The sequence below is a fragment of the Heterodontus francisci genome, chromosome 27, assembly GCF_036365525.1.
Source record: "Heterodontus francisci isolate sHetFra1 chromosome 27, sHetFra1.hap1, whole genome shotgun sequence".
NCBI classification, from domain to species: Eukaryota; Metazoa; Chordata; class Chondrichthyes; order Heterodontiformes; family Heterodontidae; genus Heterodontus; species Heterodontus francisci.
The window spans coordinates 47,418,323-47,445,928 of NC_090397.1; the positions used below are offsets into that span (position 1 = coordinate 47,418,323).

The window sequence follows — 27,606 nt, forward strand, 5'->3', positions numbered from 1 at the left end:
TACGCAGGCAGGGGGCTGAAATGAGGACTATCAGCTCCATTTCAACAGCAGCCTCAGGAGGAAGCTTCATTATAACTATCTGCTTCCACTGCTGTGAAACAAAAACAGAAAATGCTGGAAATACCCAGCAGGTCAGGTGGCATCTGTGGAGAGAAAAACAGAGTTAACGTTTCATTAGACCTCTGTTTTTCAATTTCACAAATGCTGGCTGACCTGTTGAGTATTTCCAGCATTTTCTGTTTTTGTTTCAGATTTTCAGCATCCACTGTATTTTACTTTTGTATTGGGGTCCACTGCTGTGATGTTGAACAAGTTGGAGCTTAGCACAAGCATACTTGCTACACATGTATGAACTGGTGCTTCCCACCCATAAGGCTAATGGCAAACCAGGGTTGTAGCTGAACATGGAATCCTTGACTCGTCTATTATCATTCCTGTGTGGTGCTTCTTGGAAGATCAGATGCTGCTGAATTGGGCAGGAAATTGTGATCTCAATGTTTCTGAGGAATGAAGTGCTCCCATCCATAGCATTAGGCAAGAACGGCAGTAATGGATGAATTTGAGGGAAGGGGTGAAAGAGGGACAAAACTGACTGAAGTGATGGGGGTGGCAAAGGAGGAAAAAAATGTTAGCCAACAGTACCAGCAAGAATGGGGCAGGGGAGGGAACTGCTAGTGTGAAATGGGGTAAAAGGGAGAGAATGACAGTTGCTCCATAAACTAGGATGGAAGAGAGTAATTGACAATTTCAAAACTATTCAACATTCTGTAAAATAGTTTATTACAGTCCAGGCATTGTGCATTTTTTTTGAATTTAACAAAAGCGTGGGGGACAATAGTTCCCTGGTGCATTCTCCATGGCAACGCCTCGACCAGAGTCGACTTGCCAACCAATCAGCATCCTTTTCTCACGCAGTATAAATTGTTGCTCCCTTTGAAATTTGGCATTTTTGCATCTGTCCTGATGAGTGCAAGACGAAAAGCTTTGACAGCATGTCTTTTTTTTTTAAAGCAACACTCAAGTTCAGTACTACCAGGCAACTATTAATTTATTAGACTTCATGGAAGAATGCCAATACATATCCCGCAATTCTTCTGCATTAAAGTGTCAACACTGCAGATTGGATGACAGGAGTTCATGAGTGTTAGGATACTGGTGAATGTAAATGTACATTTTCTATAACTGCATATGGGGCTGAAAAGGCACAATTTTAAGAATCTGTATAAAAAGGGCTAGTTAGACAGCTGTGAGAAGAGATGCAGAATAATAAGACATTCACAGATTTGTAACCGGTTTCATTTGAAATGGACAGATATTTGCATAACATTCCAGCATCAAAAGGAAACTGGACAACTAATTTGATTTTTGTGCCTGATACTTCACCAGAAATGGAAGGAATGCATAGTCTTGCAATTTTTGATCAATCACTTATCTGGAAGCATCAAACAGCTACAGGTAGCAAGTAGATTCCTTTATGGCTGAAACAGGGGCCAGTCACATACTTATACACACAAATTTTAAACTGGAGGATTTCGCAAAGCTATAATGAGACAAAAGTTAGTTAAAATGTTTGTTCCATCTCACACCACCCCTCTCCATATCTTCTTCTTCTCTTCTTTGGCCTCCTTGTCTTGGGAAACAATGGGTAAGCGCCTGGAGGTGGTCAGTGCTTTGTGGAGCAGCGCCTGGAGTGGCTATAAAGGCCAATACTAGAGTGACAGACTTGTCCACAGGTGCTGCAGATAAAATTGGTTGTCAGGGCTGTTGCACAGTTGGCTCTCCCCTTGCACCTCTGTCTTTTTTCCTGCCAACTGCCAAGTCGCTTCGACTCGCCACACTTTAGCCCCGCCTTTATGGCTGCCTGCCAGCTCTGGCGATCGCTGGCAACTGACTCCCATGACTTGTGATCAATGTCACAGGACTTCATGTCGCGTTTGCAGACGTCTTTAAAGCAGAGATATGGACGGCCGGTGGGTCTGATACCAGTGGCGAGCTCGCTGTACAATGTGTCTTTGGGGATCCTGCCATCTTCCATGCGGCTCACATGGCCAAGCCATCTTAAGCGCCGCTGACTCAGTAGGGTGTATAAGCTGGGGATGTTGGCTGCCTCGAAGACTTCTGTGTTGGAGATACGGTCCTGCCACCTGATGCCAAGGATTCTCCGGAGGCAGCGAAAATGGAATGAATTGAGACGTCGCTCTTGGCTGACATACGTTGTCCAAGCCTCGCTGCCGTGAGCAAGGTACTGAGGACACAGGCTTGATACACAAGGACTTTTGTGTTCCGTGTCAGTGTGCCATTTTCCCCACAGTGGAAGCCTTTCCCACGTGCTTGTTGATTTCTGCATTGAGAGACAGGTTACTGGTGATAGTTGAGCCTAGGTAGGTGAACTCTTGAACCACTTCCAGAGCGTGGTCGCCGATATTGATGGATGGAGCATTTCTGACGTCCTGTCCCATGATGTTCGTTTTCTTGAGGCTGATGGTTAGGCCAAATTCGTTGCAGGCAGCCGCAAACCTGTCGATGAGATTCTGCAGACACTCTTCAGTGCGAGATGCTAATGTAGCATCGTCAGCAAAGAGAAGTTCCCTGATGAGGACTTTCTGTACTTTGGTCTTCGCTCTTAGACGGGCAAGGTTGAACAACTTGCCACCTGATCTTGCGTCGAGGAAAATTCCTTCTTCTGAAGACTTGAACCCATGTGAGAGCAGCAGGGAGAAGAAAATCCCAAACAGTGTAGGTGCAAGAACACAGCCCTGTTTCACGCCACTCAGGATAGGAAAGGGGTCTGATGAGACGCCGCAATGCTGAATTGTGCCTTTCATATTGTCATGGAATGAGGTGATGATACTTAGTAGCTTTGGTGGACATCCGATCTTTTCTAGTAGTCTGAAGAGACCACGTCTGCTGATGAGGTCAAAGGCTTTGGTGAGATCAATGAAAGCAACGTAGAGGGGCATCCGTTGTTCGCAGCATTTCTCCTGTATCTGACGAAGGGAGAACAGCATGTCAATGGTCGATCTCTCTGCTCGAAAGCCACACTGTGCCTCAGGGTAGACACGCTCGGTCAGCTTCTGGAGCCTGTTTAAAGCAACTCAAGCGAAGACTTTCCCCACTATGCTGAGCAGGGAGATTCCACGGTAGTTGTTGCAGTCACCGCGGTCACCTTTGTTTTTACAGAGGGTGATGATATTGGCATCGCGCATGTCCTGTGGTACTGCTCCCTCATCCCAGCACAGGCAAAGCAATTCGTAGAGTGCTGAGAGTACGGCAGGCTTAGCACTCTTGATTATTTCAGGGGTAATGCCGTCCTTCCCAGGGGCTTTTCCACTGGCTAGAGAATCAATAGCATTACTGAGTTCCGATTTTGTTGGCTGTACGCCCAGCTCATCCATGACTGGCAGAGGCTGGGCTGCATTGAGGGCGGTCTCAGCGACAACATTCTCCCTGGAGTACAGTTCTAGGTAGTGCTCAACCCAGCGGTCCATTTGCTTGTGTTGGTCAGTGATTGTGTCCCCTGATTTAGATTTTCACACAAGCATTTACCAAAACACTTCCTCAAAAGAGAGCATAAACAAGAGAACTAGATTTCCCACAACCTCTACAGGTAATTTACTACTTAAATAATCATTTATCACTGAGGCAAGAGCTTATTTTAACCAGGGATCCCACAGCTTCTAAATATTTTACTAAACAAGGCTGGAAATTGTTAGCAACCAAAAGGAAAAACCTGCAAATACTTCCTGCGTCCCTTCAAAGGGTTCAGCAATTTCTATAAAGTTAATTCCTGTTCTCTCCCAAACACCCCATACATCATCGCGTAGGAGCATAGGAACAGGCCCAGGCCACTTAGCTCCTTGAGCCTATTCCACCATTCAATGAGATCATGGCTAATGTATGACCTAACTCCATACACCCGCTGTTGCCCCATATACCTGACTGTCCTTGGCTAAAAAAAAATGCATTGATTAACAATGGACCTAGCACCAATTGCCATTTGCAGAAGAGCGGGAATAGTTTCTATCTACCCTATATGTTCCCCTTAATATCTTGAAAATTTTAATCAAATCACCCTAACCTTCTAAATTCCAGCGAATATAACCCTAGCTTGTGTAATCTCTCCTTGTAATTTAACCCTTGGCGTCCAGATGGGCCCACATTGTTCCTGGCCACACTCTTTTTTCCGAATACGTGTGAAAATTGTGGGTGCTCATTTTGATATCCTTTGCAAGTTTCTTTTCATGCATCCTTTTTGTAGTTCTTATTATTGGTTTTGTCACCCTTTGCTGTTCTTTGTCTTCCCCCTCCCCCCCACCATTTACCAGGATTTGTGCAATTTATTGCATTTTTGGATGCTTTTTCTTTTATGTTGTCTCTTACCTCTTTAGTCACCCATGTCTTTTTTTTTTCAGCAAGTAGAGTGCTTGCCCCTTAGGGATATAAACTGATTCTGTATCACAAATTCTTTTTTGAAAATATCCCACTGATCTTCTGTTGTTTTATCCATTAATAAACTTGCCCAGTTTACTGTGGGCAGTCTCTGTCTTATCCCATTGAAGTCAGTCTTCGCTAAGTCTGGAATCTTAGTAGTTGGTTGAGAATCAGGATGGAGTCAGTGGTGAAGGTATGGAGCTGTAGCATTTACTGGTCTGGAATTTACTATGTAGCCCTTCCAAATCCCACTATGTTCTACTTGCAAGCCTTCATGCCATGTCATTTGTTTAAAAAATGTACTTTTAAAAATAATCGTCCCAATTTGCACATTGATTTTTTTCCCTGAATTTTTCGTTTCCCTATGGCATGCAATTGTACACTATGTTTAGTCCTCAGCTTTTGTCTACCATGCACTGCTTCCAAACCAAGGAGGTGTGCATCTAATCTATTCCCAGGCTTCGGCTACCTTTGGACAAGCTACCAAGAGGTGTACAACAGCAGTACAAGTTGACTACCATCCAGATTTTCCTTCTCTCCAATACTTGGTTGAGTTTGGGATTAAGCCTATGTCGAACTGTAAAGAATTTATATATCCTCTACCAGTTGCTGTTTGCTTTAACCTTCCAAATAGAGCTGCTGCAATTGCAAACTTTGAAGTTCAAAATCAACAATAGAGCCCATATGCTTTTCAGGGAAAATAGGGGGAGGGGTGAAAAAAGGCAAAATAATTCTTCTGGCAAAGGTTTCTGCAGCAGCAATTAGTGTTGGCTTCTTTCCAGTAGCTTTCTTCAAGAAATATAAAATGTTCAAATTGGCAGGCAGAATTTAAGTAAATTAATCGGCCCAAGTTTTTCTTAGTTATGCTAAAGAATACTACAGATAACTGTTTTGACATTTTAATCAACTTGACATTGCAAAACTTTTCCTTGAGGCCTTTAAGGGGAGTGGAGCACATTCATCTGACAATTTAAGTAGTGCAATTGTGACCTAAAATAGCTGCAAGCTTACTTCTATGAGCTACACGGCAGGAATCATTTGGTAATTCCAGTACAGTGGCTGATGGAAGTAAGTTTGCAGCCATTGTCTGAAAGTCTGTATTCAAGGTATGAAAAGAGAAAGTGCTTGAAATACACAAGTCTCTGTACATCTGTAGTGTAAAGATGGGAAATGTTTCAGATATAGACTCTGTCAGAACTGTACTCATAGCACTGCAGAGTTTAGTCTTCAGCACATGCTTTGATTGAAGTAACTGGTTTGGAGTAGGGCAGCCCTCTATAAATTCTGCATACATAGCAACCTAAAAAAAAAACTAGCAAAAGCTGACCAATAGCTTCAAAACATTGACAGCCCTAAAAAGCTGATGCCTCAAGAATAACTCTGATCATGAGCATAAATTGTGCAAAAATAAGTAGTTACATGGGCTTTTTACTTCAGCTGTCAAACGACAGTCTTTCATTTGTACTGGAAAGGAAAATACTTAAGTAAATTAAAGCCTGAAAGGGGAAATCCAAACGTTAAAAGGTACAAAATTCATTTCTAGAATGGTCCAGGATATTCTGGTTAATTTTAAGCCAGTTTGTATTTTATGATTGTTTTTCTTTTTAAGATTTAAAAATTTATCTAAAGAAAAAGAACAACCAGATTATCACTTACCAAAAGTAATCTCAACATGTATTTTTCAAGATCACAGATTACCCCTTCCAGACCTAGCAGAGAGAGAACCATATCCACTTCGCCTTCATTTCTGTCAATCTCCTCCTTCAAGGCAATTTATTTCCACGTTTAACACCATTCAATTCCTTCCCAGTTGACATTCATTGCTGGAACTTGCTCCTACTTGAGCTAATGGACCAGTCCCCCCCACACCATACTGTTACCATTTGCGACAATCTCAGTCTCTGTACGCTGAAATCACTGCCATAACGAACATGGAAAAAAGAGGTGCTCCACTCCTGTCTATTACCGGTGAAGGAGGAAGGGGGGTGGGGATGAAAGGAGGGAGTGTACTGGGAGAGCAGTAGAAAAGATCAATACATGAACTATAGGAGGAAAAAGCAAAACATCTTCAATTCAGATGGTTGTCTGCTGAAAGCAATCTTGAGAGACTCACATAGAAACGAGTTCATACTAATGGAAATGGGGCAGGGCTAGGGGTAATAACCAATGTTCCACTTTAACAGATCCCTGCTTTCTAAAAGTTATCGAACTAGTCACTGAAACTAGGAGACATGTTGCACAGCAAGTGCAGTCTTAGCACCTCATCACATTGGAGAAAACTGTGGATCCTTATGTGCTTGTAACAGTTGGTGCACTGCAAATGCTAGGCCAAGTATGGAACACCAGAAAAGTAGAAAAGGAACCAAAAAATATAATCCTGCTTCTGAAGATAATAAAAGGTTACATACTGTAACAAGCACCACTGCTCAAGAACCTTTATATGGAAGCATAAAGTTAAAAACTGGAATTTTCTTCAGTGATAAAGAGATAATGCCAATAAGGTACGACAGCACAGTAATAAAACAGAAGGTTGATTAGCATTCAAAAGCTAAAGGTCTTACATAAATAAAGAGAGTCTGCTCTGTTCTTACCAGGCATGATCTCACAACACAAACTGCCTAATGCAGCATTCACCAACAACCGTATTCACAGAGGCCACAGAATCGTGGGTCAGAAAAAAAAACCTGTCACTCTAGTATGGAAAGTAGGTGTTTCTTCTGAGATTGGGTCTTAGGCACATTGTTGAGCAGAGTTCAGGGAGCTTTACTGTGCAGTTCTAGAAGTGCTCACTAATGACAATGGGTGCCCAACACGAAAAAAATTTCCATTCCGCTTTATCAGCCTTCACAAAATTTAAAAAAAAAATCACTAAACTCAACATTGATGACACTGAAGCTAAAGAACTACAGTTCTAAACACTCCTGCCTCGTTAGAAATAATTATTAAAAATATTTGAACAAACATTTTGTAATGATTGTAATTTTAGGACCGAGTGTCAAAATTCAGAGAGAATTGCATTGAATTTGCAGCACAGAAACTATGCCTTTGTTTATGCTCCCCACAAGCTTTAATACTTAACATGCTCATCTGAAATTGCTCTCCCTGCTACTTTAATTGAGCCACTAACCCATTAATTTTACATGGGTAAATGCTGTGGTTGCGAGGAATTCAGATGAGCATGTTAAGCCTTCGTACATTAATATTCCACAGCATGGTGTCAAGACTGAAGAGTTTTACTGCATGTTAAAAATGCATTTCTAAATTTTGAAGCTTTATACTAATGCATATAAGCAGCCAAGAAGATCCTTCCTGTTAACATTGAAATAGACCCAAACCACCACAGAATGACTTAAAATAAGTCCCTGATTAGTCAATACTTGGCGAAGACAAGACAGACAGGAAGAGATTGCAATGGTTCTGTTTATCCAAAGACTCAGATGGTTGGTTGGCAAAAGTTCACCCAAATAAAAATGAAACAATACTTTTAACAAAAAAAATGGGCCAGTTCACTTTACAAATAGTGTTTACACATGCACACTGATAAAGCACGATCAACATTATTTTTTAAAAAAGAATTCAGATAGATGTAGGTTAGTTTTGTTTTAAAATAGGAAGTTCCATAAATATGTAAAAACTTCTTTTTAAAAAAAGATGACAGTTTAGACTTTCTAGATGCATTAATGAGATGAATCAACAGGGGCCATTTTGGAATACAGTCAGAGTGTATGATGAGAAGTTATGTGTCAGTTCTTAAAATATCTTCCCCTCCCCAGGCTGGCTTTGCATTTGTTATGAAAGCAGATGTTTACATTGCAGGGTGCAATATTTTGTTTAGGAGACTGGAATGGAATGGCATGGCATCTGAATTAATCCCTTCCTTCTTGACCAATTCAACTTTTGTTGGTTGCATTTTTATTTGCTTCATAAAATTGTCCCTTAAACACCAGCTTGAATTCAATGTAGTTGCGATACAAAATTATTGGTCCTGCAGCAGTTTCAATATTTACCAGGTGCAGGTTAATAGTTAGTCAGCATCTCCAAATGCAGATCTATGAAGTCTCGCTCAATTTGAGGGAGATTGTGTTTACAATACTGGGAGTCAATGAAACTAGTTGGAGCATACAGTTTGCAAGAAAACAGGTTCCTCTTTTAGGAAGGACATTAAATTATGACACACCAAGGCAATGAGCATGTATGAGCGGAGCTCACTTTTCCTCGCCATCTCCCTCGATCTTGATCTTTCAATCTCTATTGCATGGGATAATAGCCAAAGATGGTACTAAACTAGGTCAAGCACAATGGAGGCATTACAGATCTAGTAGAAAGCTCTCACACCAGGTAGAAACTTTAAAAAGATTGTAAGTATCTGGTTTGTCATTTCATTTCCACCTCCCCCTCAAGTTTCTGCTGGCAGCAAGGAACTTTAACATTTTCCAACAGGTGCCACTGGTGGGCAAGTTCCAATGCACAAAGTATTTATTTTCTCATTGCTTCATTCCAATCAACACCAGAAACCCACAGAAAAGCACAATATATGCAAGCTTGGCAAACAAAGCAGAGTGTCCCATTGCACCTCTGTAGTACAATTATTCTTAATGGGATAGGCATGATCTTTCTCGATGTAACATACCAACTGGATTAGATCAGGGGTCTGCAACCTGCAGTTCCACAGCTGCATGCAGCTCATTACGTACTCATGATCAGACCTGGTAATTAAGTGGGTTCCAAAAAAAGAAAATGATACATAATGGTCATCACCCTGCCTTCGGAATGGGCTAGTTAATAGATATGGTAGGCCAATAAGCCATCCAATAAAAACACAGTTTAATACCCATATATTGTATATGGTTACATTTATACTTTCCCTTCCTGTTCTCTCATATTTCAAACCACTTTGGGGTCTCAAGAGATACATTATTTGCATAATTAGTTCTCCTGAGACTCTCCAGAGTCAAAACTATGCACTTCAAAGTTTAACTATTAGATAATTTAGTCATATGGCTACTTTAACCAATACTGTATTTTTATTGCTCCATCTCCAGTAGGCATTATCAACAAAATGATACCTTAACCTAACGCCATTCTTCATGTATAATGCAAGACAGACTTTTGACAATTGAGCCCAATGTGAAGCAAACCTCAAATCCAGACACATTTATACCATAACAATCAATAGATAATGATAAAGAACTGAAATTCTGACCAAATCTCCTCCCACTGACCTGTGGGCACCAAAGCCAAATTTAGCACCTCAATTACTGCCTCAGCCGAGATCAACTAACCCAGGATGGAGCAGGAAACAAACTGGGTCCTTTCTGGAGAGTGCATTATCCACGAGGTAAAGAGTTACAGCTAGGTGCTCCTTTCTTTCAAGAGACACAAATGAAGATATATGCACATGGGTTCACTGAGTTCTGATGAAAAGATCAAAGACTTGAAATGTTAACTCTGCTTCTCTCTCCACAGATGCTGCTGAGTATTTCCAGCATTTTCTGTTTTTATTTCAGATTGCCAGCATCTGCAGTATTTTGCTTTTGTTTGTGTGCACAAGGACTGGTTGGGGATGATTTGGAAACTGGCATCAGGTTGAAATATGGAATAAAGGAGATGTTCAATGCTAATCATTGGACACAATACAGATATTCACTTTTACAGGTAGTTGATGGTGTTTTCAACAACAACAAAAACACTTTTCCTTAGAGTTGGCAATGCTCCTGATTAACTGTTCTTTTGCCTGCACTTGTGAACTCAGGACTGGATAAGTTCACAATTGCTGAACATGTACAATATGCATAGCAAATGTGCAATGGTCTGTTACTATAAACCTGTTAAAAGTCTCTACATTATTGCCAGTGCAGAAACCAATGAAGCCAAAGTTTCCTTTTCTCATTCTGAGATATTCAATCCAATCAAAATGAGATGCATGGTCTACACCAAATATTCCATTCTGGAATAATGATGCCTGTGAGAAGCATATCTAACTCAAAGAGAAATGCAACCCTTGACTTCAGCATGCAACCTCTGGAACGTAAGGCAATTATGTTTGGAAAATTATTTTAATTTAATGAGTTCCTTTTTGATGGTTATCACTCTCTGTATAGACGTGTGAAACATAGCTTGTTGCAGCCAAACGTGTTTGTTCCTTTCACCGACTATATCTCCAGCATCAAGTATTTTAAACATATGACTGACCTCTATTACTTTAAAAAAAAATCCTACCAATAAAAGGTGCTCTAATACAAAACAATTGGCACAATCTGAATAAAGCAGAATGAATTTTTCCACTTTTACCATTGCACAATTAGTCTTTGAAAATACTGCCTGGCTATCAGAATGCAATGTCAGTGTACGTGTATGAATAATCTGTCTACTCACACACGTATAATCTATCTACTCACACATGGAGTTAAGAAAAGCTAAATTTCTATGATCTCAATTAGCAGCACATCATTGTGTAAACGATATAAAAGAGACAGGAAGAGAAACAGACAGTATGAAATAGACTATAAAGTAATCCAAGTCAGTTTATTTGCATTTAAAAGTACAAAAAACTGATTTCAAAGAGAACTACACTGCTTCATATTGTACCAGTAAAATCTTGAGAAAATGTTTCAAAATTACACTACAAAGCTATATTATTTTCCTCTCTGGGTTTGTTTTTACATAAAAGTCTATTTCTATTTGTTCCAGTTTCAAGTATGTAAGAATTATACTATAGAGACCCAGTCCTCGCTCTATATAACTTTGGATTATATAGACAGATGCTCATTTTTGCCAGTAACATAGACTTCCAATGTATCTCACACATGGAAAGTAACAGAACCAAAGATTCCCATTCTGAAATGAATTTAATAAGTGCAATTTGAATAATGCTGATTGTCTGCAATATAGATAACAAAACTCAGGCAACGCATTTTTGTACTTTGCTCCCTGCTCCTTCCACCCCTGGGCCCAATGTCTGCTACCGGATCCCATATCCAACCTTAGCTTCCACTCGTTCCAGCTTCCTCTTCGAGGCCTGGACTTTCCCCTTGCTGCTCCTAGCTGAATTGCAAATAGCAGCAGCAATCAATTGCCTGGATGTGTAGTCAAAACTCAAGAACACAGACTGGAGCAATACAAGGGTGCAATGTTTTCATGTTGGATCTTTCTAATCCAATGTGAACATATTTTTAAAAGCAAGAGTTCTGTAAAAATGTTGCAGCTGTTGAATTATACTGTACTGCATCTATTGGAGCTGTCTCTCCTGCATTCCCCCCCTCCTACATATTTCATTTTGGCAACTACTCCAGAATTGAATTCCAGAGTTTGGAAGAAAGGTTTTAATTTTTTTTTTTAAACTCTTGTCAAATAAAGCCCCTGCACCTCAACTCTTCTGTGTTCCCATTCCATGAACTCCTCACTGCCTCAACAAACCCCAAGCTGCACAGCTGCCACTTCTACAACCTGTCTCCCCCAAATTCTCCAAATCCCAGCTCATCCAAGTGCTCCTGTGCCCCTCCCTTCCAATCCAACAATGCAACCTTCTACGTGCCATGAGCAATGCCATAGGATCTCTGCTCGTTCTATTTAAAAAAGATGCCACCTCAAAAATGCAGGACAAGGCATCTTAAATGATAGGATACAGGCTTCCAATTTATGTAGTACACTCCAGTATTATCCCAGAACTTGAGACAGATCAAATGCTGCAATCACCCCCGCACCCCACCCACCTCCCAAAGTGTCAGATTTTGTGCCACATTTTGTGTCAAAATCTGTTGCAGCTATATAGAACACTGCCAGCAGATGCCTTCATGCAATAGTGACATTTGGATAGAAAACACCCATATGGCTTTTTTCTCTCTTCTCCTCACCGAATTCACTTTGTTAAACTTGTAAAGAATCTGATACTTTTAGAGAGAAAACATATGGCTTTACTCAAGAATTCCTACATTCCAATCTAGGCTGCTTCATATTATCAAGTCATTTTTCCAATAAAATTAAGCCTGCACTTCTGAGTATTTCACCACAGCCATGGACTGTCACAAGTTCTCATTAGAAAGGTCGTTAGTTGCTGTTTGGTTTCAATAGGGACAGGTCATGTTGTCGGAGGTTAGTGTTATGAATTAGGTTTCACTCAGGGCTGTTATACTGCAGCTATTGATCTCAGCTCAGCAGCTAGTATCAATTTGTGGCTACAGCACCTGATTGATACAGCGATTGGGATGGCCAAATCCAAGAGAGAATACTCTGCGGAACACCTCCGCTCAGTCCGTGAGCATGACCCCAAGCTTTTGGTTCCTGGCAATTTCAACACCACCCCCTCCCCACCCCCCACCCCGCCCTGTTCTCATGTTCTGTCCTGGGATTGCTGCAGTGTTCCAGCGAACATCAATGCAAGCTCGAGGAACAGCATCTCATTTATGGAATAGGCACACTACAGCCTGCCAGACTGAACGTTTGAATTCAATCATTTCAGAGCATGACGGGCCCCCCTTTTTATGTTTAGTTACTTTTTCTTTTTTTTCTTTTGTTTTTCATTTGGTCATTTTATTTTAGTTTTTTTAGTGTGTTTAGTTTGTTTTTACTGTGCCTACCCACGGTTTCTGTTTTTTAAAAAAAATTTAGTGTTTGTGCTTGGAGTGCTTTGTGCTTTACAATCTATTCACACCCTCTCTGTACTAACGCTTTGTCTTACAGTACACCATTAACATACTGTTTGCCTTTGTTCCATGACCTGCTGGTCAGTTATTGTGACCTTGTCCTATCAATACCTTCTCTTTTGTTATCTCTTGCCCCACCCACTGCTTTACTTGCTTAAAATCTTTTACATTTCTAATATTTGTCAGTCTGAAGGGTCACTGACTTGAAATGTTAACTCTGCTTCTCTCTCCACAGATGCTGCCAGACCTGCTGAGTATTTCCAGCATTTCTTGTTCTTATTTCAGATTTCCAGCATCTGCAGTATTTTGCTTTTATTACTCTGCATACCTATGTTCCTAGCATTTAAAGATAAATCAAAAGCATGGACTGGACTATCTGCAATCCCAGTACTTTTGAATAAAAGCTTTGAAGGTTTCCAACTGGCCTAATTGAACCACTGAATAATTTGTAAATCAGATGAGACACCATACTGGAGTTATTCACCCAAATGGTACACAACTGCCTCTTCCAATGGGTCACATTGAAAACTAAATACAGAGCCTTTAACTGCTTTGCAGCAATGCTCAAGTTGCAGTATAAATGCACCCCAACAGCCAAATCATTTCTGCAGAATATTTAGGCCTCATCACTTTTAAATAAAAATCCAGCAAGGTTATTTTGTAAATGAAAGCTACAACTGACCAACTTATTTGATTCTAACCCAGACTGTACAAACTATTAGTGTCCCCAAGAACAAAGCACAGAATATGAAAATACCAAATGATTCCGTCAAGCCAGCTCCTTTCACAGATCACAGTCTGCTCTGCCATGGATCTCTCAAGCTAGTTCATCTCCTGAAGAAATAGTCTGCAAAGTTACTTTCTCTTCCCCCTCCCTCCCTGTCATTTTGAAGAAGACTATCAAGCTAAACTACCTTTCTAATCAGATATTCTACATTATAAATGCTGGATGGGACAATTCCATGGTCACAGTAGCTCAGGATCATGTTCCATCTCTATTTGTACACCTAATCCTTTACTTCCCTAATTAACTACTTTAGCTGGATAGACTCACCTAAACGATACTCAGCTTTTTTAAAATGTTGCTTTCGCTCTGTTAATGTAGCTCTGTACTGACTATCTGAGGTTAATAAACCTGTTTACACCTACATCATCCATTCCTCTCAGTAGTTAAAGGTTTGATCATGCACTTGAATCAGTGTATTGCAATGGGGCCTTTTATTTCATCAGCTTTTATTTGTGTAACACATTACATTCCTATGAAAGAGATTCATATTGCTATTATTTGGGAATACAGCTTTCCTCAATACTGTCAAAAATACAAAGCAATCTCAACATATGCTTAAAAGTAGCCCACGTCCAGTTATTGACTCAGGACTGGAAACATTAAAGTCAGTTTCATAGCAGATAACAGACAGCACTTCCAAATGGAAAATCAAGTCGACTTCTTCAGCTTACTGCCTTTGCACAGTATCATGCAAGTTATTTCAATGTGGTAGAGCTATGTAATGATGTTGAGCCAGTACCAAAAATTCACATCTTGAAACATAAAAGACTAGTATGAACAGAGGATCAGGCTGGGAAAATCTTCCTCCAGCTAATGTTTAATGTGCAGGTCAGTAGTCAGTCCTGTTCGAACAAAAAAGAACTGTAAAGTGACAAACCAAGTTCAAGATCCACAATAAAGTGGCACTGAATGGTACAGCCTCACAATAAAGCAGGGGTCTGGAAATTTGTGGTACTATTGAGAAACAAAGATCCAATCAAAAGGGCCAGATATGACTTCACAAGTACGGACAATCCTGCTACCAAGATATAAACAAAACTCTGCCCTCAGCACCTGCAATTGAGACGCAAAAGCTAGAATGTGTCTACAATGAATCAACCACTATGTGAACATTTTCCCATAATAAAATATCAGCCCTAACAATGGATTTACAAAGTACAAGTCACTTTGCAATCCATCTGCACCAGTGTCCTTTAACGTTTTCCACATCCTAATAAACCCACAAAAGGTGTAAGGAAACATAATATAATACTAACATTTGTAAGTATGGTTCAGAAAATATTTCATGCTTGAATGATATGCAGTTGCTTACTCATTAAATATTTTTCCTACCCACTGTCAAAACAAACACCTTCCACTACATGACAACTTCTTTCATTGTAGTCTACTGTGGAAAAGCTGTTCTGATATCACTGTATAGCAGGAAAACCTCCAATCAGGAAGAATACCGTACCCAGAACAGCAGTGGAGCCAATCCTAAAATTAAGACAAATGGTGGCAAGGCTTCATTTGTACATGCAAGAGATAATCCAACAGATTTGGCTTTTGTAAGGCATTTGGATATCTCTTGTATTTTTGTTTTGCTGTGAGGCATTTGTTATTATCTGCTGCTTTTCTGTTCATGAGTAAAATGTAACCAGTTGTAGTGTGGACCTCATCTCTTTTTTGGCCTCCTTATCTCGAGAGACAATGGGTAAGTGCCTGGAGGTGGTCAGTGGTGTGTGGGGCAGCGCCTGGAGTGGCTATAAAGGCCAATTCTAGAGTGACAGGCTCTTCCACAAGTGCTGCAGAAAAATTTGTTTGTCGGGGCTGTTACACAGTTGGCTCTCCCCTTGCGCCTCTGTCTTTTTTCCTGCCAACTGCTAAGTCTCTTCGACTCGCCACACTTTAGCCCCACCTTTATGGCTGCCTGCCAGCTCTGGCGATCGCTGGCAACTGACTCCCACGACTTGTGATCAATGTCACAGGACTTCATGTTGCGTTTGCAGACGTCTTTAAAGCGGAGACATGGACGGCCGGTGGGTCTGATGCCAGTGGCGAGCTCGCTGTACAAGGTGTCTTTGGGGATCCTGCCATCTTCCATGCGGCTCACATGGCCAAGCCATCTCAAGCGCCGCTGGCTCAGTAGGGTGTATATGCTGGGGATGTTGGCCACCTCGAGGACTTCTGTGTTGGAGATACGGTCCTGCCACCTGATGCCAAGTATTCTCCAGAGGCAGCGAAGATGGAATGAATGGAGACATCGCTCTTGGCTGACATACGTCGTCCAGGCCTCGCTGCCATAGAGCAAGGTACTGAGGACACAGGCTTGATACACTCGGACTTTTGTGTTCCGTGTCAGTGCGCCATTTTCCCCACAGTGGAAGCCTTTCCCATGCGCTTGTTGATTTCTGCATCGAGAGACAGGTTACTGGTGATAGTTGAGCCTAGATAGGTGAACTCTTGAACCACTTCCAGAGCGTGGTCGCCAATATTGATGGATGGAGCATTTCTGACATCCTGCCCCATGATGTTCGTTTTCTTGAGGCTGATGGTTAGGCCAAATTCATTGCAGGCAGCCGCAAACCTGTCGATGAGACTCTGCAGGCACTCTTCAGTGTGAGATGTTAAAGCAGCATCGTCAGCAAAGAGGAGTTCCCTGATGAGGACTTTCTGTACTTTGGACTTCGCTCTTAGACAGGCAAGGTTGAACAACCTTCCCCCTGATCTTGTGTGGAGGAAAATTCCTTCTTCAGAGGACTTGAACGCATGTGAAAGCAGCAGGGAGAAGAAAATCCCAAAAAGTGTGGGTGCAAGAACACAGCCCTGTTTCACGCCACTCAGGATAGGAAAGGGGTCTGATGAGGAGCCACCATGTTGAATTGTGCCTTTCATATTGTCATGGAATGAGGTGATGATACTTAGTAGCTTTCGTGGACATCTGATCTTTTCTAGTAGTCTGAAGAGACCACGTCTGCTGACGAGGTCAAATGCTTTGGTGAGATCAATGAAAGCAACGTAGAGGGGCATCTGTTGTTCGCGGCATTTCTCCTGTATCTGACGAAGGGAGAACAGCATGTCAACGGTCGATCTCTCTGCACGAAAGCCACACTGTGCCTCAGGGTAGACGCGCTCGGCCAGCTTCTGGAGCCTGTTTAGAGCAACTCAAGCAAAGACTTTCCCCACTATGCTGAGCAGGGAGATTCCATGGTAGTTGTTGCAGTCACCGCGGTCACCTTTGTTTTTATAGAGGGTGATGATATTGGCATCGCGCATGACCTGAGGTACTGCTCCCTCGTCCCAGCACAGGCATAGCAGTTCATGTAGTGCTGAGAGTATAGCAGGCTTGGCACTCTTGATTATTTCAGGGGTAATGCTGTCCTTCCCAGGGGCTTTTCTGCTGGCTAGAGAATCAATGGCATCACTGAGTTCCGATTTTGTTGGCTGTATGTCCAGCTCATCCATGACTGGCAGAGGCTGGGCTGCATTGAGGGCAGTCTCAGTGACAACATTCTCCCTAGAGTACAGTTCTAGGTAGTGCTCAACCAGTGTGGACCTCACTAGGTGGTAAAAACATGGAGGTGAAGGACATTGGGACGAAGGGAGAAGAATTGTGACCAAAGAAATCATCGGTGGGGTTCATATTGGACTTTTGCAAAATAGAAGACATTGTACACACACACACACACACACACACAACACAGTCTGCAGCCACACTCATGGAAAATGGCCTTTTGAAATGTGAATGGTTTCCTTCTTGCCTTATTAAGATGCAGATATCACATCCATGGTTGGTATGCACCTAACAACTCCACCTGCTAAAAGCAGGCTATGACCACATGCAGGTGGGATTGATAAGGCACTGAAACCCAATCGGATAACCCAATTCAGAACATTACCTTATATGTCAAGGGGTCAGGGTCAGAAAGGGGTATGAAGCCACAGCTCACAAGGACATGGTTGCTGCAGAGTGGTGTAACTTGGTCAATCAAAGGAAGCCATGCGGGAAAAGTCGTTCAGTGGACCTGACCACCGGGCATGAACCCTGTACGCGGGTCTACTAAGCAACTGATGTTGTAAGTATATACTATTTCTTGTTGAGTTAATAAAGGTGTTCCACATAAAGCGGAAATTGTATCCAAAGTCTGTTTCGAGCAATTGATACTCAGTACGGGGTCAGGACCTTAGAGGGAAGTGAGACCCCCTTTTTAAGAGTCTTACACTGTTGTTCATTATAGCAAGCACCCAACTCACAAATATGAACAGAAGACTGAAAAATCCACAACTGTTGTTGCTTCAAATAAGAAATGTTTATTATTCAATATTGCTTTGATGTGAGTAGCTTCTACTGTGCCTCTTGTGTGGCAGGAGATAGTGACATTTTGAGACAGAATATTTTGAAGGGGTCATTTAACTAATATTCAAAAACATGAATGAATGAATAAATAAATATGAATGATGTGGTATTGTGCATTATTTTTAATACGTAGAACAGCAGGAATTAATAACTAATGCAAAGGCACTTCAATCTCCAGCGGCACAGTGGCGCAGTGGTTAGCACTACAGCCTCACAGCTCCAGGGACCCGGGTTCGACTCTGGGTACTGCCTGTGCGGAGTTTGCAAGTTCTCCCTGTGTCTGCGTGGGTTTTAGCCGGGTGCTCCGGTTTCCTCCCACATCCAAAAGACTTGCAGGTGATAGGTAAATTGGCTGTTGTAAATTGCCCCTCGTGTAGGGAGGTGGTAGGGAATGTGGGATTACTGTAGGGTTAGTATAAATGGGTGGTTGTTGGTCGGCACAGACTCGGTGGGCCGAAGGGCCTGTTTCAGTGCTGTATCTCTAAATAAATAAATAAATAAATAAAAATAAATAAAATGACTTTCTGCTTCCAACTCCACCTATACGAACACAATCGCTCAACTCCTTGTGAATCCTAAGCAGTACAACGCATTAGTGTGACTGTGTAAATTAGATAACTTCATGACAATATATCCCTCATACCTCAAAAAAAAATAGCCTCAATGTCCTGATACGGAGCTTGTTGTCTTGCCAACCTGTTCTGCAGTTAGCAGAGATCAGTGATGTTATATGACCATCTTGGTCAAAGCCCACCTAGAAAAAAAAACAAAATAATGCACCAGTTAAAATCTGAAGTATAATTTTGTGTATACATCTGAAGTTTCCCTCACCTCGCCCCACCCCTCCCACCACCCCCAACAGTTAGAAGGTTAAATCAAAACAGAAACTTATTCTCAGATTACTTTGTCACATACAGTCCTGAGATGAAATTCTCAAATAATCATTCACCTACATGGGAAGGGCTGCAACGCCATGCGTTCGGAGAACACAATGGCAACACATGGTGCTGTAAAATTTATCATTTCATTACTGACGGAGAAACAAATAAATATATTCACAGTATATACACAGCATCTGCTGCAACCAACAGTAAAGGCATCAGTGAATCAGAGCTTTTGGGGTATAATGTCAAGCCCCAGAATCTTGTTATTTTCAACGAGATCACCTCTCATTCTCCTAAACTCCAAAGAGTATAGGCCCAATTTACTCAGCCTATCATAGGACAACCCCCTCATCCCAGAGGCCAATCTAGTGAACCCTCACTGTACAGCCTCCAATGTAAGTATATCCTTGCTTAAATATGGAGACCAAAACTGCACACAGTACTCCAGGTGTCGTCTCACCAAAGTCCTGTACAATTGGACCAAGACTTCTTTATTATTGTACTCCAATTCCCTTGCAATAAAGGCCAACATGCCATTTGCCTTTCTAATTGTTTGCTGTACCTGCACGCTAACTTGGTGTTCCTTGAACGAGCACACCCAAAGTCTCTCTGAACATCAACATTTACAGGTTTCACACTTTTTAAAAAATATTCTGCTCTTCTATTCTTACAACCAAGTGAATAACCACACTTCCCCACCTTGTTGACGAAACACAGATTGGGTGACCTCTTTGCGGAACACCTCCGGTCAGTCTGCAAGAATGAGCCTGAGCTTCCAGTGGCCTGCCATTTTAATTCTCCACCTTGCTCTCACGCTGACATCTCTGCTTTCAGCTGACTGCAGTGTTCCAATGAAGCTCAATGCAAGCTTGAGGAATAGTACCTCATCTTTCGATTAGGCACTTTACAGCCTTCTAGACTCAATGAGTTCAACAATCTCAGACCGTAATCCCTGCCACCATTTTGATTGCTTTCCTTTGCATGTTTCAACCTTAATCTTACTTTTCTCTTGTTTTTGCTTTTGGATAGCAGCTTTTTAAAAAAAATTCTGCCATTGACACCTCCTCTGGACACATCTTTTATTTCTTTACTTGTCCCATTGCTACTCCCTTTGGCTCTGCCCCACCAACTCTTTTGCCATTTAATGTCTCCCATCTTGTGTCCTATCGCAGACCTTCCTTTTTGTTCTTTCCACCCTCCCCCATTTGAGCTACTTCAAATCTATTACATTTCTAACTTTTTCCAGTTCTGACAACAGGTTAACAAGCAGAAATTAACTCTTTCACTCTCCACAGATGCTGCCCAGACCTGCTGAGTATTTCAAGCATTTTCTGTTTTTATTTCTGATTTCGAGCATCCGCATTGTTTTGTTTTTCTGAAGTGCCTTTTGCCCAGCAATGCTGGCCACAACAAGGGCGTTCAGTGTACTTATTTCATCAAGCAACACCATATGTACATCCAAGTACCTGTTGGCTTATGAAAGTAAACAAGTAATCTCCAAGTGGCCAGGTAAACGCTGTCAGCTTACTATCATTAAGGTCTCCCCATTGAGCAGCACATCAGAAACTGCTAATTCGACAAAGAACAATTGCCGAGAGCTTCTTTTAGCAGGTCTTTGATGTATTGTGCTTTACAGGATTAAAACCCCAGAAAAGGACACAATGAGGAACAAAAACACAATTGCAAAAACTGAAAATGTAAAGGCATCCTTGGATAATAATTTCTATAAACAAAGTCAATAACAATAGCCAAAAATTACACAATATATAAAATCAAGGAATACGATCAACACAAAACAGATGTCTTAGAGTTGCAAGTTAGCATAGGGCTGACTAAAATAAAATGAGGAATAAGATTTATAAAAATATTGGGAAGGCTTTATGCTGTAGTCAAGATTTTGATCAAATGGGCGTGTACAGAAATTCCACACTTGGATCAGCTGATTTTACCTGAAGACAGTAATGCTTGAATGTAGCACTCACACCCATCACTGACCAAAAACACAGGCCAGAAATACCACACGTACAAATTTCTGTTTAAAATTGGAGATTCCAATGTGTTATAAAATGGTAGTTCATGTTAACAATTCTGTACTACCAGAAGTACCAAGTACACTGATATCATATACAATTTTCATATGCAAATATAGAATTTCTAGTTCTACAAATCAGAATCACAGAATAATACAGTGCAGAAGAGGCCCTTTGGCCCATCGAGTCGCACCGATGCATTAAAACACCTGACTTGTCTACCTAATCCTATTTGCCAGCACTTGGCCCATAGCCTTGAATGTTACGACGTGCCAAGTGCTCATCCAGGTACTTTTTAAAGGATGTGAGGCAATCCGCCTCTACCACCCTCCCAGGCAGGGCATTCCAGACCGTCACCACCCTCTGGGTAAAAAGGTTCTTCCTCAAATCCCCCTTAAACCTCCCACCCCTCACCTTAAGCTTGTGACCCCTCATAACTGACCCTTCAACTAAGTGGAACAGCTGCTCCCTATCCACCCTGTCCATGCCCCTCATCATTGACAAATTAAACAAGACAGTATAACACCATAACATTTTTAATACCAAAGCACCAAGTTCCAGAAGGAAAACAAAAATAAATAGGGAGGAGTAAAGGGAAACAAAATGCTTTAACCAGAGATCTTGTATGGAATGTACAGCACAGAAACAGGTCATTCAGACCAAGTGGGATGTGCTGGTGTTTATGCTCCATATGAGCTTCCTCTCATCCCTCTTCATCCAACCCCATCAGCATACCCTCCTATTCCTTTCTCCTTCCTGGGTTTATCCAGGTTCCCCTTAAATGCTATACGCCTTTACTACTATTTATGATGAGTTCCACATTCTTACCACTCTCCGGATAAAGAATTTCTCCTGAATTCCCTACTGGATTTATTCATGACTATCTTGTATTTACGGCCTCTAGTTTTTGTCTCCACCAGAAATGTAAATACCGTCTCCACTTCTACCCTATCAAACCTTTTCATAATCTGAAAGACCCCGATCAGGCCACCCCTCAGCTTTCTTTTTCCTAGAGAAAAGAATCCCAGCCTGTTAAAACTTTCATAAGTACATATTCTCAGTTCTGGGATCATCCTTGCAAATCTTTTTTGAACCTTCTACAATGCCTCTATATCCTTTTTATAATATGAAATCCAGAACCGTATAATTTTGACATACAAATCAACTGCTTTTTATTCACAGGTTGATTGATCAGGCCTCTCCAGGGTGCACACAAAAAAGCTTATCTATCTACTGTGTAGTGTTGGGAGAATTGATTATGTTTGGACAAAGTATTAATGCACAAAGTCAGAAGCTTCTTTGCAATACAAACACTTCCACTACTCAATCAGCTTGCTTATCCATGCAAGAGTTACAGATCTTTACTGTAGGGACTCTGGATAGTTGAACGGATCAGCAGTCTTGTCATCTTTGGGGCCTCGGTTTCATCCCGGAATGTTGGTTTCAAAGTCTTCATTGTGCCAGCTGTGAGCAGCTTGGATGGAATGAGTTTGTCTAGTCTCAACTTACTTCAACAGAAAATGCCCATACTTTGGCACAAATTGACAGTTCAAGAGAGGTCACAAGAATGAGAAATGAAAAGGAGGAAGAAAAAAAATACAGGATGCTCTTTAGAAATTCAAGTTATGGTGTCTCATTCTGAAACAGAAGACTATTTATTCCTTAGCACAGATGGCTTCAACCTTACCTAACACAAAACCAGATCAAGTAGGACTTAAAAGAGGAAGCCCTGGCATACCCTGAATGGCCAGTGCTGCATAAATCCCAAAAAATAAATCCCATCATTCTTATTACTTTGGAATGTCCAGATATCTGTAGATTGTATTGGATATTAATTTAGACTCCGAATTTGACCAGACACTGACTGCATGTGCAGATAGAGCTGCCAGGTTTCCAGTCTGAACACATACAGCAAGTGCTCCTGAAGTATGTGCAACTCAGCAATACGCTTTTGGTTGGCTTCAACTTCATATAAAGATTTCAGTAGCTCTGTGTTAGCTGGATTTAACCCAACAGAGTATCATAGCAGGTGAATTTCCCTGTTACAGTATGTGCTTGGCATCCTTAAGTTTATAAGGTAGTTTAACAGGTAGCAATTGTATACTTGCATTTGAAGTCCATGATGGATAAATACAAGGACTTTAATTCACTAGCAGTATAACTATAACATCAAAACAGTTCAGTCTTCCTTTGCAGGGCGTTGGTAGACTTGGTGTCTACAGCAAGGCATCTGTAATCTCCTTTCTTGGTTCATTGGCAGAGTCCTTTTTTGGCTTCAAATTTATATTTCTTATACTTTTGCAAAATTATACCGAGTTAACTGCTGGGTTACAGCATTCCACATTTCTCCAAACATCATTCACACTTGAACTCCTCCCTTAAACCCTTTTCCTTGACCTCGCCTTTAAGTGTTTTCAGGCATTCTGACCAATTCATTATTCATTGAGGTTAGGATTCAAATTAAAATTGCACAAAAAGTTTATACATACTTGCAGTTACTGAAAATACACACTTCTCAAAGTTGAGTCAAGGACATGGGTATTGCCACCACAGATTAGTGTGTAGGCAATGAAGGATCCCATGAAGAATCCATTTCCTTATTTCCGTAGAAAGTCAAGACTAAATTGCAAATTAAAATGGCACACGACTTATCGTGTTCAGGTCCTCATCATCTGCAGAAATTAAAGTTAACAAGGTGTATGCTTTTGTTAATAGAATGCTGCAATAAGCGGTCTTGATTTGTACCATATTTGTAATTTCTGGACTCGGGTCAAATTCAGCTTGAGGTCCAAACAACCTTGTTGTAATCAAAAGAATATGGAAAAATTAATCTCCAACAGATGTGTGATAATTTCCTACAATCAAGTACTTATGAAGTTACCAATTGGATTGAAAATTTAGTGTTCCCTATTTTCAGATTTTAAAGATAGAAAATACAAGAATTAAAGTGATTCTATTAATGAAAAAGCACAAATTTGTTTTATTCATCAAAAAAAAAGTTAATTTTATAATCCCTCCTTTCTCTTTCCATGACTCACATTATGTCTGGAGAAGAGGTTGGTTATACACCCTGCATCCAGACTTCTGCTGCCGCTCCAAACTAAGCACCAGGTGACAACCAACATTAAACTGCCCATCCTCTAGTTGAGGAACACCCTTTTTTTAAATAAAATTGTTCTCGAGTTGCAGGGTTCGCTGGCAAGGCCAGCATTCATTGCCCAGCCCCAACTGCCCTGGAGAAGGTGGTGATGAGCCACTTACCAGCACAAGCCTGAAAGTTGTCCAGGTCTTGCTGCGTGCGGGCACAACTGCTTCATAATCGGAGGAGTTCCAAATGGAACTGAATACAGTACAATAATCAGTGAACATCCCCACTTCTAACCTTATGATGGAGGGAAAGCTATTAATGAAGCAGCTGAAGTTGTTGGGCCTAGGACACTGTACCAAGGCTCCATCAGGAATGTCCTGGGCTTAAGATGATTGGCCTCCAACAACCATAACCATCTTCCTTTGTGCTAGGTGTGGGAATGACGGGCCATATTACTGGAGTACATTAATCTCCAGGGCAGTATGTGGTATCAGCACATGAGTTAAATCAGCTTTCTGCTGAGCATGGGATTGTAAGCTATGTAATGTCTAGGCAATTTAAAGGCAAACGTAGCTCCACAGTTAGGGCGGGCACTGGGGGTGGGGTGGGTGTAATAGAATATGCTGAAGTCTCCCAGGCGTGTCTGATGGTCTGAAATATGCAGCTCAGATTTGGTTTCTGGAGAATGATTGGAAGAGATATGAAGGCAATATAACCATGGTAACATGATGATTGGAAGAGCGTGGGAAGTGCTAAGTGAAATTTACTGAAACCACGTTTGTCATTCTGCTGTCACTTGTGCATCTTGTCTTTACCACGATTTATTGGTGGAATGAAGGGAATATAGTGATCAAAGATAAAAATGGTACATAATTGTGAATGAGTCACTGTATAGTGGCACTCATGGGAATCGTGAGTATGGTGTTTCAATTAAGACCTGATCCTGCATTGTTATAATTATATATGTGCACATTTAATTTGTTGTTTACAGTTACAAAACAAATCTAAAGGAGAAAGCAGTCCAACACAACACAGAACCCTCAACACTCGAGCTTGAAAAGGCCATTGGTTCCTCAACAAGAAAGGCACCCAGCAAGGATGGAATTCCAGCCAAGTTGCTTAAGCACGGAACCACTCTTCGCCCCCTCCATCTACTGCTGCATCTTCATGATCTCCTCCTTCTCCGTTGGAGAGCAGGATCTGTTCCACAGGACACACACACAATGCAAAAATCATCACATTAAACAAAAAGAAAGACAACAGAGGAGACTATAACAATTACAGGGGTTTCTCACTCCCCAGCATCACCAGGAAGGCCTTTGCTAGGTTCATGCTGAAAAGACCAACAACTTGCAGACTAGGTGTATCCAGGAGTACACTGCAGTTTCCCTGCTAGCAGATCTACAATGGACATGATGTCCTCCAGACGCCAGCTACAACAGAAGTATGGGGAATGAGAACAGGACATACCTTTCTACCTTGCTTTTGTACATCTCACAAAAGCACTTAACATTGTCAGCAGAGCAGGACTCTGCAAGATTTCGGAGAAAATTGGCAGTCAACCAAAGCTCCTTCGTCTCATCCATTCTTTTCATGACAACATGCACAGTACTGTACAGTTTGACAGCTCCACTTCTGACAGTTTCCAGGTGAAGGATGGAGTGTAACAGGGCTGTGTCCTAGCCCCAACTCAGTTTGTTTTTTTTTTCTCCACGCTCCTGACGTTTGCCTTCCCTGCCGATAGGGCAACAGTTTACCTGCATACTAGGTCAGACGCAAGCTCTACAATTTGTCCAGATTGAAAGCAAAGACAAAAATACAGCACGCTTGATCAGAGAACTTCTCTACGCTGATGTTGCTGTGCTTGTTGCCCACACGGAAACTCGGCTACAAAAGACTCATGGATTGTCTCTCCCATGCCTGTAACCTGTTCTCCCTTACTATAAACATCAAGAGAACTGCAGTTACAGGACAGCATGTCACATCTCTGCCCTCGGTCACGCTAAACACTCACCTGGAAGTGGTGAGCAAATTCTGCTACCTTGGGTTCAAGGTGATAGTCAATCAGACTCTTGATGCAGAACTTGACACATGCATAGGGAAAGCAGCTACCAACTTTGGCCGACTCGTGAAACATGCACGGAAAAACAAGCTGACCATTCGGCCTGTGTTCTCAGCATCTTGTTGTATGGCTGTGAAGCATAGATGACTTATAGCCATCAAGAAAGGAAGCTCAGCGGTTTTCATCTTTGGCGTCTGTAGCGGACTCTCAGCATCTCGTGGAAGGACAAAATCATGAATATGACAGTCCTCTCAAAGCAAATCTCCCAAATATGCTAGCTCTCATCAAGAAAAGGCAACTTTGCTGGCTCAGACACGTTCGTAGGATGGAAGACAAATGCATTTCCAAGGATATTGTGTGGGAGGTAGCCAGAGCCAGATAACCAGTTGAATACTCAACGTTGCACTTCAAGGAAACTAGCAAGTGTGACATAAAGGCCCTAAAATATTGATTTTCACACATGTTGACACTAGCCAACAGAGGGAAATGGCAACATCACCTTGACAATCGGTGGCAACAGTAGCTTGACAGCAGGCACCAAAGCCAAAAAACAGCACTGCACAGCACCACTTGATAATCACCTGATATGGAGCATAGCCTGCTCTCACAGCAAAAGTGCACTTTTTTTTTTAAATTATTCGTTCCTGGGATGTGGGCATTGCTGGCCAGGCCAGCATTTATTGCCCATTCCTAATTGCCCTTGAGAAGGTGGTGGTGAGCTGCCTTCCTGAACCGCTGCAGTCCAAGTGGGGTAGGTATACCCACAGTGCAGTTAGGAAGGGAGCGCGAGGATTTTGACCCAGCAGTGAAGGAATGGCGATAGAGTTCCAAGTCAGGATGGTAGGTGGCTTGGAGGGGAACTTGCAGGTGGTGGTATTCCCATGCATCTGCTGCCCTTGTCCTTCTAGGTGGTAGAGGTCACAGGTTTGGAAGGTGCTGTCTAAAAGAACCTTGGTACATTGCTGCAGTGCATCTTGTAGATGGTACACACTGCTGCCATTGTGCGTCGGTGGTGCAGGGAGTGAAGGTTTGTGGATAGGGTGTCAATCAAGCAGGCAGCTTTGCCCTGGATGGTGGTGTTGAGCTTCTTGAACGTTGTTGGAGCTGCACCCATCCAGGCAATTGGAGAGTATTTCATCACACTCCTGACTTGTGCCTTGTAGATGGTGGACAGCTTTGGGGATTCAGGAGGCGAGTTACACGCTGCAGGATTCCTAGCCTCTGACCTGCTCTTGTAGCCACTGTATTTATATAGCTACTCCAGTTCAACGTCTGGTCAATGGTAACCCCCAGGATGTTGATCGTGAGTGCTTCAGCAATCATAATGCTATTGAATGTCAAGGGGA

General features: G+C 41.7%; 1 protein-coding gene across 3 annotated transcripts in view; it reads right to left on the reverse strand.

Annotated features, from left to right (window-relative positions):
* The window catches only part of LOC137384799 (plexin-B2-like), a 258,477-nt gene that overhangs the window by 160,931 nt on the left and 69,940 nt on the right, over positions 1-27,606 (reverse strand). For all 3 annotated transcript variants that reach the window (XM_068059289.1, XM_068059290.1, XM_068059291.1), the window contains exon 2: positions 18,840-18,950. The gene's annotated coding sequence lies outside the window, so the exon portion shown is untranslated. The remainder of the gene's footprint in view (positions 1-18,839; positions 18,951-27,606) is intronic.